The sequence below is a fragment of the Phyllobates terribilis genome, unplaced genomic scaffold (genome assembly GCF_046119375.1).
Source record: "Phyllobates terribilis strain yellow unplaced genomic scaffold, ASM4611937v1 Scaffold_3__8_contigs__length_932513732, whole genome shotgun sequence".
Classification (NCBI taxonomy): Eukaryota; Metazoa; Chordata; class Amphibia; order Anura; family Dendrobatidae; genus Phyllobates; species Phyllobates terribilis.
Window position 1 is genome coordinate 583385993 of NW_027362763.1, and position 14190 is coordinate 583400182.

Consider the following 14190-nt stretch of genomic DNA (forward strand, 5'->3'; position numbering starts at 1 on the left):
CAAAGCAGTCATCAAAGCAAAAGGTGACTACTTTGAAGAACCTAGAATATAAGACATATCTTCAGTAGTTTCACACTTTTTTGTTAAGTATATAATTCCACGTGTTAATTCACAGTTTTGATGCCTTCAGTGTGAATGTACAATTTTCATAGTCATGAAAATACAGAAAAATCTTTAAATGAGAAGGTGTGTCTGCACTGTGTATATATTATATATATATATATATATATATATATATATATATATATATATATATATATATATATATATATTTATACATATATACACATACACACTGCTCAAAAAAATAAGCAGAGCACTCAAACAACAGAATATAACTCCAAGTAAATCAAACTGTCCACTTAGGAAGCAACACTGATTGACAATCAATTTCACATGCTGTTGTGCAAATGGAATAGACAATAGATGGAAATTATTGCCAATTATCAAGACCCACTCAATAAAGGAGTGGTTCTGCAGGTGGGGACCGCAGACCACATCTCAGTACCAATGCTTTCTGGCTGATGTTTTGGTCACTTTTGGTTGTTCTTTCACACTCGTGGTAGCATGAGACGGACTCTACAACCCACAGAAGTTGCTCAGGTAGTGCAGATCATCCAGGATGGCACATCAATGCGAGCTGTGGCAAGAAGGTTTACTGTGTCTGTCAGAGTAGTGTCCAGAGGCTGGAGGCGCTACCAGGAGACAGGCCAGCACACCAGGAGATGTGGAGGGGGCCGTAGGAGGGCAACAACCCAGCAGCAGGACCGCTACCTCCGCCTTTGTGCAAGGAAGAACAGGAGGAGCACTGCCAGAGCCCTGCAAAATGAACTCCAGCATGCCACAAATGTGCATGTGTCTGCACAAACGGTTAGAAACCGACTCCATGAGGGTGGTATGAGGGCCCGACGTCCACAGATGGGGGGTTATGCTCACAGCCCAACACTGTGCAGGACGCTTGGCATTTGCCACAGAACACCAGGATTGGCAAAGTCACCACTGGCACCCTTGTGCTCTTCACAGAAGAAAGCAGGTTCACACTGAGCATATGTGACAGAGTCTGGAGACGCCGTGGAGAGCGATCTGCTGCCTGAAACATCTTTCAGCATGACCAGTTTGGCAGTGGGTCAGTAATGGTGTTGGGTGGCATTTCTTTGGAGGACCGCACAGCCCTCCATGTGCTCGCCAGAGGTAGCCTGACTGCCATTAGGTACCGAGCTGAGATCCTCAGACCCCTTGTGAGACCATATGCTGGTGCGGTTGGCCCTGGATTCCTCCTAATGCAGGACAATGCAAGACCTCATGTGGCTGGAGTGTGTCAGCAGTTCCTGCAAGATGAAGGCATTGAAGCTATGGACTGGCCCGCCAGTCCCCCAGACCTGAATCCGATTGAGCACATCTGGGACATCATGTCTCGCTCCATCCACCAACGTCACATTGCACCACAGACTGTCCAGGAGTTGGTGGATGCTTAAGTCCAGGTCTGGGAGGAGATCCCACAGGAGACCATCCGCAACCCCATCAGGAGCATGCCCAGGCGTTGTAGGGAGGTCATACAGGCACGTGGAGGCCACACACAATACTGAGACTCATCAGGAGCATGCCCAGGCATTGTAGGGAAGTTATACAGGCACGTGGAGGCCACACACAATACTGAGCCTCATTTTGACTTGTTTTAAGGACATTACATCAAAGTTGGATCAGCCTGTAGTGTGTTTCCACTTTAATTTTGGGGGTGACTCCAAATCCAGGCCTCCATTGGTTAATAAATTTGATTTCCATTGATGATTTTTGTGTGATTTTGTTGTCCGCACATTCAACTTTGTACAGAACAAAGTATTCAATGAGAATATTTCATTCATTCAAATCTAGGATGTGTTATTTGAGTCTTCGCTTTATTTTTTTGAGCAGTGTATATTTATACATATTTATATAGTGTGTATATACTGTATATACAGTTGTGCTCAAAAGTTTACATACCCTGTCAGAATTTTTCCTTTCTTGGCCTTGTTTCAGAGAATATGAATGATATCAAAAAAACTTTTTCTCCACTCATGGTTATTGGTTGGGTGAAGCCATTTATTGTCAAACTACTGTGTTTTCTCTTTTTAAATCTTAGTGACAACCAAAAACATCCAAATGACCATGATCAAAAGTTCCCATACCCTGGTGATTTGGTTCTGATAACATGCACAGAATTTGACACAAATGGGTTTCAATGGCTACTAAAGGTAACATCCTCACCTGTGAATTTTTTGCTTTTAATCAGTGTGTGTGCATAAAAGCTGAGTGAGGTTCTGGGATCCAAACACACCCTTGCATCTTTCATCTAGCCACTGATGTTTCTGGATTGTGATTCATGGGGAAAGAAAAATAATTGTCAACGGATCGACGGAAAAAGGTAGTTGAACTGTATAACACAGGAAATGGATACAAAAAATATCCAAGGAATTGATAATGCTAGTCAGCAGCGTTCAAACTGCGATTAACAAATGGAAAATTAGGGGCTCTGTAAAAACCAAACCAAGGTCAGGTAGACCAACAAAAATTTTAGCCATAAAAGCCAGGAAAAAAATTGTTCGGGATGCAAAGAACAATCCACAAATAACATCACCTGAAATTCAGGACTCAATGAAAACTAGCAGTGTGGCTGTTTCAAGATGCACAATGAGGAGGCACTTGAAGAAAAATGTGCTGCATGGTCTATTCACCAGAAGAAAGCCATTACTTCGCAAATGCCACAAAGTATCTCGCCTACAATACGCCAAACAGCACACAGACAAGCCTCAAAACTTCTGGAACAAGGTAATTTGGAGTGATGAGACCAAAATTGAACTTTTTGGTCACAACCATAAACGTTACATTTGGAGAGAGGTCAACAAGGCCTATAATGAATGGAACAGCATTCCTACAGTAAAGCACGGAGGTGGATCGCTGATGTTTTGGGAAAGTATGAGCTACAAAGGCACAGGAAACTTGGTAAAAGTTGAAGGAAAGATAAATGCAGCACGTTATCAGCAAATACTGGAGGCAAATTTGCACTCATCAACCCGGAAGCTGCGCACGGGACGTACTTGGACGTTCCAACATGACAACGATCCAAAACACAAGGCCAAGTCGACCTGTCATTGGCAACAGCAGAACAAAGTGAAGGTTCTGGAGTGGCCATCTCAGTCTTCTGACCTCAATATCATTGAGCCATTCTAGGGAGATCTCAAGCGCGCAGTTCATGCTAGACAGCCCAGGGATTTACAGGAACTGGAGGGTTTTTGCCAAATAGAATGGGCAGTTTTACAAATCTGAAAAAATGTCATTGATGTTAGAGGAGGTAATACACAGTATTAAGAACTGGGGTATGTGAACTTTTGATCAGGGTCATTTGGATGTTTTTGGTTGTCATTAAGATTTAAAAAGAGAAAACACAGCAGTTTGACAATAAATGTGTAACATCCCTGGCGGCGTGCTGGCATGGCTTACCACCTCCCACCATGCAAGACCGCCATCTTCCCTATCAATCCAGGCTACACACTTTGCTCCAGTACCTGCTGTGTCTTTTGTCTGATTGCTTAGGGCGGCGGCGCGGCTACTGCCTGATTCTTATAGTTACTGTGTGCGCACTCCTAATGCCTCCCCAGCCTATTGCTGTGAGTCACTGGATACGTAAACCCCCTCCACCCACTAGGGGGTGCCTGAGCAACACTTTCATTCAGTGTGTTCTGTGCAACTGAGTTGCCAGGTCCTGTCCTGTATCTTGTCTGTTCCGCCACCCTGGGGGCTGTATACCCAGGCCTGTTGTCTGTATCTGTGTCTTCAAGTCTGTTTCCGCCACCCTGGGGGCTGAGTTCCCAGGCTCGTACCTGTATCTTGTTTCTGGTTTAGTTTTTGTCTGAACAGTGTCCTAGCCCATTACCTGTTTGTCTCTATGTCCGAACCTTCCCTTTTCCTGCAGTGTCTGAACCTGCACCTAACTCCAACTCGTTGTCTCTGTACTTCTGTTTGTGAGTTTTGTGTCCACTCGCTACTTCATTGTAAGTACCTTGGTGTATCTGGTTCTGCTTGTCCCGTTTCCCTGCCTCCGTATCTACCTCCTGTGTTTCTAGCTATCTTCCTGTATTTTCCAGTCTGTTCCATGTGAACAGAGCCCAGTCCTGTCTGCCTGCACCTTCTGCTCTGTTCTGCTCTGCTTGCTTACTGCACCTGCGGTTCCGCTGTGTTCTGCTTGTTCACCGCACCTGCGGTTCCGCTGTATTCTGCTTGTTCACCGCACCTGCGGTTTTGCTCCGCTCTGCTTGTTCGCCGCACCTGCGGTTTTTCCTCCGCTTGTTCGCCGCACCTGCGGTTTTGCTCCGCTCTGCTTGTTCGCCGCACATGCGGTTTTGCTCTGCTCTGCTTGTTCGCCCCCTCTGCTTGTTCGCCGCACCTGCGGTTCCGCTCCGCTCTGCTTGTTCACCGCACCTGTGGTTTTGCTCCGCTCTGCTTCTTCGCGGCACCTGCGATTTTGCTCCGCTCTGCTTGTTCGCCGCACCTGCGTTTTTGCTCCGCTTGTTCACCGCACCTGCGGTTTTGCTCTGCTCGTTCGCTGCACCTGCGGTTTTGCTCCTCTCTACTTGTTCACCGTGCTCTGCTTGTTCGCCGCACCTGCGGTTTTGCTCCGCTCTGCTTGTTCGCCGCACCTGCGGTTTTGCTCCGCTTGTTCGCCGCACCTGCGGTTTTGCTCCGCTCCGCTTGTTCGCTGCACCTGCGGTTTTGCTCCGCTCCGTTTGTTCGCCGTACCTGCGGTTTCGCTCCGCTTGTTCGCCGCACCTGCGGTTTCGCTCCGCTCTGCTTGTTCACCGCACCTGCGGTTTCGCTCCGCTCTGCTTGTTCACCGCACCTGCGGTTTCGCTCCGCTCTGCTTGTTCACCGCATCTGCGGTTTCGCTCCGCTCAGCTGTCCACCGCACCTGCGGCTCCGTTCCTGTGTCCCAGTCTGTACTGGTCCCTATCCTGCCTGCGTTCCTACCTGCCAGTACCCGCCTGTCTGCATGCCAGCCGTGCCTGCCAGTGCCCACCTGTCTGCATGCCAGCTGTGCCTGCCAGTGCCTACCTGTCTGCATGCCAGCCGTGCCTGCCAATACCCACCTGTCTTCATACCAGCAGTGCCTGCCAGTACCCACCTCTCTGTATGCCAGCCTAAACTGCCTGTTCCTGCATTCCCCGGTGTGGGTCAACAGCTGTGACCGGGGTCTGACCTGGAGTAGCACCTGGTCCCTCTGCTCGGTTCCTCCCTGGTTCACGGAGTCGACTGAGCCGCCATGTGACCTTGATCGGATCGAGTTGATACTTAGGCACTCCTCGGTTCATGGTCCAGTGGGATCACTAACCACGCTCACGCCAGTTAGTCCGGGCGTGAGAGTAACAAAATGGCTTCATCCAACCAATAACCATAAATGGAGAAAAAGTTTTTTTGTTATCATTCATATTCTCTGAAACAAGGCCAAGAAAGGAAAAATTCTGCCGGTATATGTAAACGTTTGAGCACAACTGTATCTATATAGATATACTCCATGAATATATTCTTTATATATTATAATATATTTACGGAGTATATCTGTGTGTGTATATACACACACACACACACACACACACACACACACTGAATGATTTTTACATAATTAATATGCATTTTATTTAATGAAATAAGTATTTGATACAAAAGCAAAACAGAAGCTAATATTTGGTGCAGAAACCTTTGTTTGCAAATACAGAGGTCAGACGTTTCCTGTAGTTCTTGACCATGTTTGCACACACTGCAGCAGGGATTTAGGCCCACTCCTCCATACAGATCTTCTCCAGATCTTTCAGGTTTCAGGGCTGTTGTGGGGCAACAGAGTTCCAGCTCCCTCCAATGATTTTCTATTACTTTGAGATCTGGAGACTGACTAGGCCACTTCAGGACCTTGAAATGCTTCTTACGGAGCCACTCTTGATGCCATGGCCGTGTGTTTCGGGTCATGTCATGCTGGAAGAGGAAGCCCCGAGCAAAGACCCATCTTAAATGCTCTTACTGAGGGAAGGAGGTTATTGCCCAAAATCTCACGATACATGACCCCATCTATCCTCCCTTCAATACAATGCAGTCATCCTGTCCCCTTTGCAGAAAAGCACTCCCAAAGTATGAGGTTTCACCCACACTGCTTCAAAGGTTGGGACGGTCATCTTGGGGTTGTACTCAACCTTCTTCCTCCAAACAAGGCGAGTGGAGTTGATACCAAAAATTTCTAGCTTGGTCTCGCCTGACCACATGACCTTGTCCTATGCCTCCTTTGGATCATCCTGATGGTCACTGGTGAACTTCAAACAGGCCTGGACATAAGCTGGGGTGAGCAGGGAGACCTTGCGTGCCCTGTAAGATTTTAATCCATGACAGCGTAATGTCTTACTAACGGTAATGTTTGAAGACTGTGGTCCCAGCTCTCTTCAGGTCATTGACCAGGTCCTCCCGTGTAGTACTGGGCTGATTCCTGATCTCACTCAGATTCATCCTTACCCTATGAGGTGAGATCTAGCATGGAGCCTCAGAACAAGGTAGACTGACAGTCATCTTATGTTTCTTCCATTTTCTAATAATTGGCTAACAGTTGTTACCTTCTCAACAAGCTGCTTGCCTATTGTTTTGTAGCCCATCCCAGACTTGTGCAGGTCTACAATTTTGTTCCTGGTGTCCTTAGACAGCTCTTTGGCCTTGGCCATGGTGGAGAGGTTGGAGTGTGATTGATTGAGTGTGTGGATAGATGTCTTTTATACAGGTAACGAGTTCAAACAGGTGCAATTAATACAGTTAATGAGTACAGACTAGGAGGGCTTCTTAAAGAAAAACCAACAGGTCTGTTAGAGCCAGAATTCTTGCTGGTTGGTAGGTGATCAAATACTTATTTCATGGAATAAAATGCAATTTAATTATTTAAAAATTCATACAATGTAATTTTCTGCTTTTTTCTTTTTAGATTCCGTCTCTCACAGTTGAAGTGTACCTACAAAAAAAAATTACAGAGCTCTCCATTCTTTTTAAGTGGGAAAACTTGCAAAAAAAGGAAGCGTACCAAATACATACATATATACAGTGAGGGAATGTATGCTTTCTAGAGTTTCTATTTAGTTTCTCATTGCGCTGTTTACCAGTCGGATTAATTTATTTTATATTGTGATAGATTGGACTCTTAAGAATGCAGTGATATCAAATATCTGTATTTTTTTATTTATTTTTTAATAGTTTTATTTTTCATGAGGTAAAAGGGAGTAATTTGAACTTGTGTTTTTTTTTATATTACTTAAAAAAATATATATATCTTAATACTTTGTACTTAATAGTCTTCTTGGGAGGCTTAAAGCTGCAATCGTCTGATCGCTTGTGCAATATATATCTATGATCACAATCTATTAAATGCTGGCTTTCACAGGAGTATCGTAATGACAAACGTGGGGGACTCCTGGTTGTCATGGCAACCCATCTGTCAGATTGATAGCGGCATTTCATAGCTTCATAGGGGCAGGCAGCTCTCCGCTCCACCTGTGGCTGTTAAGGTACATTATGGCTAATTAAATCAGCCATTATCTGATGCATCGGGGACACGACCACTGACATACATGTACGTCAAAGGTCGTGACGGAGTTAAGAGTATAAAAATTGAAAAGTTTCAAAATTGTGAATCTTTCCAAATTTTTGCCATATTTGAGATATCTTCATAAATAAATGCAAATCACGTCAACCTTATTTTTAATATCAACATGAAGTAAAACATGTCACGAAATATAATCATGCCAGAGTTATTACCACAAAGTTATATGCCAGATTTGCAAAATCTGGCCAGGTCAGGAAGATGAAAACTAGATAAAGCATTAAGGAGTTAAAGGAAATCTTTCATGAAAAAACGCTATTAACCTGTAGACATGGGGTTAATCTGAAGGTTAATAGCGTTCTTACACCGTACGACTGCCGCACTGCCAGGAAGAAATTAACTTAATTCCCCCGGAAACCTTGCTCTTCAGTTATAGGAGTGGTGCAGACACCGTTTCGGTCACGGCTCTGTGCATAGAGAGCAGTAGCTGTAACAACGCCCCGGAATTGACTGACAGCCGGCACCTCATTAGGTCATCACTGACAGCATTGTGAGCAGCGGTTGTAAGAACGCCCTGGCGTTTTGATTCACAGCTCGCTCTGTACAGATGCACTTCACAGCGAGCTGTCAAAGTGTCGGGCGTGCTCACAGCCGCTATTCGCTGTGCACTGTGTACATAGTGGTGAATGTAGGAGATTCATACATGCCTCTGAATGCCAGCAGCTACTGGGAGAAAATACGTTTATTTTCGTCCGGTAGCAACTCTTTCAGTAAAGCAGCCGCCAAACATTGTAATGCTATTAACCTGCAAATTAACAGCATTTGGCAACATGAAAGGTTCCATTTAAGAACCACCCACCAAAGATCACAAGAAGTCAATCTACAAAAGTTTATTAAATAGATTTTGTAACCTTATGAAGCTTGCATACTTCATTAAAAAATCCTTTTCAGAATCGGTGTAAATTAAGACTTGAAAATGAATCCATCTAACATTAAAAGGATTATTTTAGAATTCCAGCTCAATTATTTCAGTCTAGTTTAAAATGTTCATTAGAATATCAGATGGGAAAATCTTGAAAATAGTTTATTGTATGCTATTTTCTCTACATGACAAAGGGGCAGCATTTTAAGATACGCCTTACAGCAGTCACATAGACCATAAGAAGAAGCAGACTGGAGAAGATTAATTGGATTCAACTAGAGTGACTTCTAGGAATATGCATTTACATGTGCAGTGGTCATTGTAGAAGAGGGAGGAGATGTCTTATAATGTGATACCTAAATAGAAGGTCTCACCTGTCGTCGTAATCTAACCTGTGATGATGCAATTACTGCTGAAAAGTGACCTCTACCGCACAGAAAGTGTCAGCCAATAAGGATATTTGGGCCTTATTCACAAGTCAGTATTCTGTATTTTCATTTATAAGAGAAAACTAAAAGTAGTTTCCAAAAAAAAACAGAAGAGGTGAGAATCTTTCAGTTATAGCTTTTGTAGAAAGGAACCACTCCCAATAATTTACAAATACTTAAGCCAAATATTGGCATATAAATAAGCCCTTAGAGACCAGAGTGAAAATAAAAGATTTTTTTCACTTAAACAGATATTGACATAGAAAATGGAAAATTAATATTTCCAAGATTTCCTTCCAAAAATATGATTAACACTAAAACTTGATTTAAACAATGGGTCATTTTCAGGTGACATCACTTTAAAACAGGTGTCAAAGGAATCAGGCAGTCGCATGTCAGGTGTTTACCAGTAAGACTGCCAAGGAGATAAGACTAAAGCAAGTTTCACCACCCTAGTTAGGGCTCATTCATAAGTCAGATACCCTCATATAAGTGCCATTCTTGGTTTTCACGGATAGTAATCGTACGTGTAACAGTCTATGAGACTATACACATGTCGGTAATTTTTCGCGGACAGAGCAGTCTGCTCAAAATCACAGAGACATGTCCGATTTTGATAGAGTGTCAACTCAAAATCGGAAATGCAAGTCTATAGGTTTGTGAAAAATCAGACTGCACTCCGATGACATCCAAGTGCGATCTGATTTTGACTGTTGTAAAAGGAGAAGATGCAGAAACTGTTTCCCGCCCAACATACGAGAAAAACTGATGACACTTGGACTATACGCTGCTGAAAATAAACGGTCTGTTTTTCTCATACGTGAGAAAAACGGATGTCTGAATGAGGCATTTTCATGAAAATATAATATAGCATAATGTATATGTACATACGAGGGGCGTTCATTAAAGATTTCCCCTGACCCACTTCTATTTATCACAGGACGCTGAAACTTCACATGTGTAATGATATAGGTCTCTATAGGTTACGTGCCAATTTGCAACTCAGAACTGATAAAGGTCTTGATTTTACAGGTGCTGAAGTGGTGTGAGGTTTGATAATGGACCCAGTGGAATACAGAGCAGTCATCAAGTTCTTTTACTTGAAAGGCCACTAACCAAAGGAGACGTTCGATGAGATGAAAGAGGTTTATGGTGATGATTCCCCATCATATGATGTAGTCAAAAACTGGCATCATCAATTGAAATGTGGTCAAACTTCGGTGCAAACAACTCCAACTCGAGGGCGACCCCACTCTGCTATTGATGAACACACCATCCAGCAAAGTGGAGGTCGCCATTTTGGAAAATCGCCGGGTAACCATTCGCCATGTAGCTCAAAATGTCAAGATTAGTGTGGGGTCCGTGGAAAAAATCATCCAAGACCATCTTCAAATGCATAAGGTATCCGCTCGCTGGGTTCCCCGGCGGCTCACACCTTTCCAGAAGCAGGAACGAGTAGAATGCTCTCAGGCTCTATTGACAATGTGCCAAGGAAACCAAGAGGACTTTTTCAACAGACTGATCACACAGGGTGAAAGCTGGGTCCATCACTATGATCCTGAGACTAAAGTCCAGTTGATGCAATGGAAGCATCATGACTCACCGCCTCCAAAAGGCACATGCCCAACCCTCGGCAGGCAAGGTTATGTTCACAGTATTTTGGGACCAGCACGGAGTAGTATTGATGGATTTCCTAGCAAGGGGTACCATGATCACTGGGGCACACTATGCTTCACTGCTGCAGAAATTGCGTGAGGCCAACAAAACCAAGAGACGTGGCATGCTCACCTTCTGCAAGACAATGCACCAGTTTACAACTCACATGTTGCCCAAATGGAAGCATGCTCCTGTGGCTTTGAAATTCTACCGCATCCCCCTTATTCATTCGACCTCGCACCATCGGACTTCCAGCTCTTCTCAAAAATGAAGTTATTTTTGAAGGGCAAGCATTTTCCAGATGCTGAGACTCTGATTTCCTTAGTCACAACATGGCTTTTGGAGCAACCTGTCAACTTCTACAAGCGAGGTGTTTACAGTCGCTTAAAGAGATGGGAGAAGTGTGTGTCCCTAGGTGGCACCTATGTAGAGAAGGACTAATAACTGTGCCAAGTTTCAATGCTCTCAGTCCACAGGAAGTGGGTCAGGGGAAATCTTTAATGAACGCCCCTCGTATATACACATACAGTGCAAAAGTTTTCAGCAGGTGTAGAATAAATGCTGCAAAGTAAGAATTCGTAAAAAATAATAAATGTTAATTCTTTATTTTTTAACAGAATGCAAACTGAATGAACAAAAGAGGAAATATGTCAATATTTGGGATGACAGCCCATTGCCTTCAAAACACCATCAATTCTTCCAAGTACACTCGCAGATTTTAACAAACTCGGTAGGAAGGATGTTGCGAACATCTTGAAAAACTGTCAACTATATGTATACAGGTTTGTGCAAATCCTTCTACCTCTTCATGTAAGTTATTAACCATTTTCAGTGTTGTGATTGTTACCCGAAAAAAAGCGAAGAGATCAATAATGAATATTAAAAATTGCAATCATGTTAATTAAAAACAGATGCATGTAAGGGACACATGTAAGGGACACATTGACGTAACTAAGTTAATACCTAGTAAATTTTAAAAACATTCTGGACTCACAACAAGATATCAATACACTAACATTTTTGTTGAAGCACAATGGCTATAGTACAAAATTAGCTACTGATGTAGTAGCATTTTTGTTAAGATATACCGAATGACTATATAAATTGGTTTTCGTTTATAAATATAACATTTACATATAATTAGAAGGATCAAGGGATCAAATGTGAATGCAACAATAATAATCCTTCTTATATATATTTGGAAACAATAATAAAAAAAGGTACAATAAATATGCCGTTTGTAACCTATGTTCACAATATACATGCTCAATACACTGTGCAGAATTATTAGGCAAGTTGTATTTTAGAGGATTATTTTTATTATTGATCAACAACTATGTTCTCAATCAACCCAAGAGACTCATAAATATCCAAGCTTAATATTTTTGGAAGTTGGAGTAGGTTTTTTTTTAGATTTGGCTATCTTAGGAGGATATCTGTTTGTGCAGGTAACTATTACTGTTCAGAATTATTAGGCAACTTAATAAAAACCAAATATAATCCCATCTCACTTGTTTATTTTCACCAGGTAAATCAAAATCAGTGCACAAAATTTAGGAATAAACATTTCTGACATGCAAGAACAAAAACCCCCAAAAATAGTGATCAATATAGCCACCTTTCTTTATGATGACACTCAACAGCCTTCCATCCATAGATTCTGTCAGTTGCTTGATCTGTTTTCTATCAACAATGCGTGCAGCAGCCACCACAGCCTCCCAGACACTGTTCCAAGAGGTGTACTGTTTTCCCTCCCTGTAGATCTCACATTTTATGATGGACCACAGGTTCTCTATGGGGTTCAGATCAGGTGAACAAGGGGGCCATGTCATTATTGTTTCTTCTTTTAGACCCTTACTGGCCAGCCACGCTGTGGAGTAGTTGGATGCATGTGATGGAGCATTGTCCTGCATGAAAATCATGTTTTTCTTGAACGATACCGACTTCTTCCTGTACCACTGGTTGAAGAAGTTGTCTTCCGGAAACTGGCAGTAGGTCTGGGAGTTGAGCTTCACTCCATCCTCAACTCGAAAAGTTCCCACAAGTTCATCTTTGATGATACCAGCCCATACCAGTACCCCACCTCCACCTTGCTGGTGTCTGAGTCGGAGTGGAGCTCTCTGCCCTTTACTGATCCAGCCTCTGGCCCATCCATCTGGCCCATCAAGAGTCACTCTCATTTCATCAGTCCATAAAACCTTTGAAAAATCAGTCTTAAGATATTTCTTGGCCCATTCTTGACGTTTTATCTTATGTTTCTTGTTCAAAGGTGGTCGTTTTTCAGCCTTCCTTACCTTGGCCGTGTCCCTGAGTATCGCACACCTTGTGCTTTTTGATACTCCAGTAACGATGCAGCTCTGAAATATGGCAAAACTGGTAGCGAATGGCATCTTGGCAGCTTCACACTTGATTTTCCTCAATTTATGGGCAGTTATTTTGCGCCTTTTTTGGCCAACAAGCTTCTGGCGACCCTGTTGGCTATTTGCCATGAAACGCTTGATTGTTCGGTGATCACGCTTCAAAAGGTTGGAAATTTCAAGACTGCTGCATCCCACTGAAAGACATCTCACAATTTTGGACTTTTCAGAGCCCGTCAAATCTCTGTTCTGACCCATTTTGCCAAAGGAAAGGAAGTTGCCTAATAATTAAGCACACCTTATATAGGGTGTTGATGTCACTAGTCAACACCCCTCCTCATTACAGAGATGCACATCACCAGATTTACTTAATTGGTAGTTGGCTCTCAAGCCTATGCAGCTTGGAGTAGGACATGTATAAAAAGTATCATGTGATCAAAATACTCATTTGCCTAATAATTCTGCACACAGTGTACTTTGATTACCTATGAATAAATTTAAAGAAGTTGTCCACTACTATTTAAAATGCCCCCAATGCATTTAAACTGTGCAGATAAGTGTTTTAGTAAATACCTTTCGTTGTCTTTATTGACTGTAAGCAGCGCTTTCCTAATGAATGAAGGAGAGGGAAAGCGCGCTATGGATGCTGGGTGTGATGTGCGGGGTAACCCCGCCCACAGCCCAGCATCCACTGCGGGTACCGCGTCACTGAGTCTCGCCTGACTTGACATCAGCAGATGTCAGAGCCTGCTGCAGCAGGGGGTCACGTGAAGCCTGTGAGCGGACAGCGATAGCGCCACTCACAGGCAATAAAGACAAGGAAAGGTATTCACAAAAACACTGGTCTGCAAAGTTTAAATACATTGGGGGCATTTTAAATAGTAGTGAACAATTCCTTTAACCCCTTTAAAGCCCAAGACGTATTAATACGTATATGCGCCCTGGGCTTTGAGAGCTTGACAAGTATTAATACGTCTTTCCGATCGCGCCTGCACACATGCTGTGCGGGCGCGATCGCCACCGGGTGTCAGCTGATTGTCACAGCTGACATCCCAGCTGACACCCGGTGCTATGTGCTGGGAGCGGTCCCACACCGCTCCCGGCACATTAACCCCCGCAATGCTGCGATCGAAGTCGATCGCAGCATTGCGGTGGCAAGGGGAGGTGATCGGGATATTCACCTCTCCTGCCGGCCTCCAGCGCTGTCTGCCGCGCTTCCCAGATGTTGCC

At 43.5% G+C, this 14190-nt stretch overlaps 1 protein-coding gene and 1 long non-coding RNA gene across 2 annotated transcripts in view; one reads left to right on the plus strand and one right to left on the minus strand.

The window, feature by feature from the left end:
* LOC141257206 (uncharacterized) overlaps positions 1-11380 on the plus strand; it is a 38644-nt gene extending 27264 nt beyond the window's left edge. The window contains exon 3 of the long non-coding RNA XR_012318038.1: positions 11221-11380. This is a non-coding gene — a long non-coding RNA (uncharacterized lncRNA). The remainder of the gene's footprint in view (positions 1-11220) is intronic.
* Positions 1-14190, minus strand: part of LYST (lysosomal trafficking regulator) — a 789135-nt gene that overhangs the window by 660178 nt on the left and 114767 nt on the right. The gene's annotated exons all lie outside the window — the stretch shown is intronic.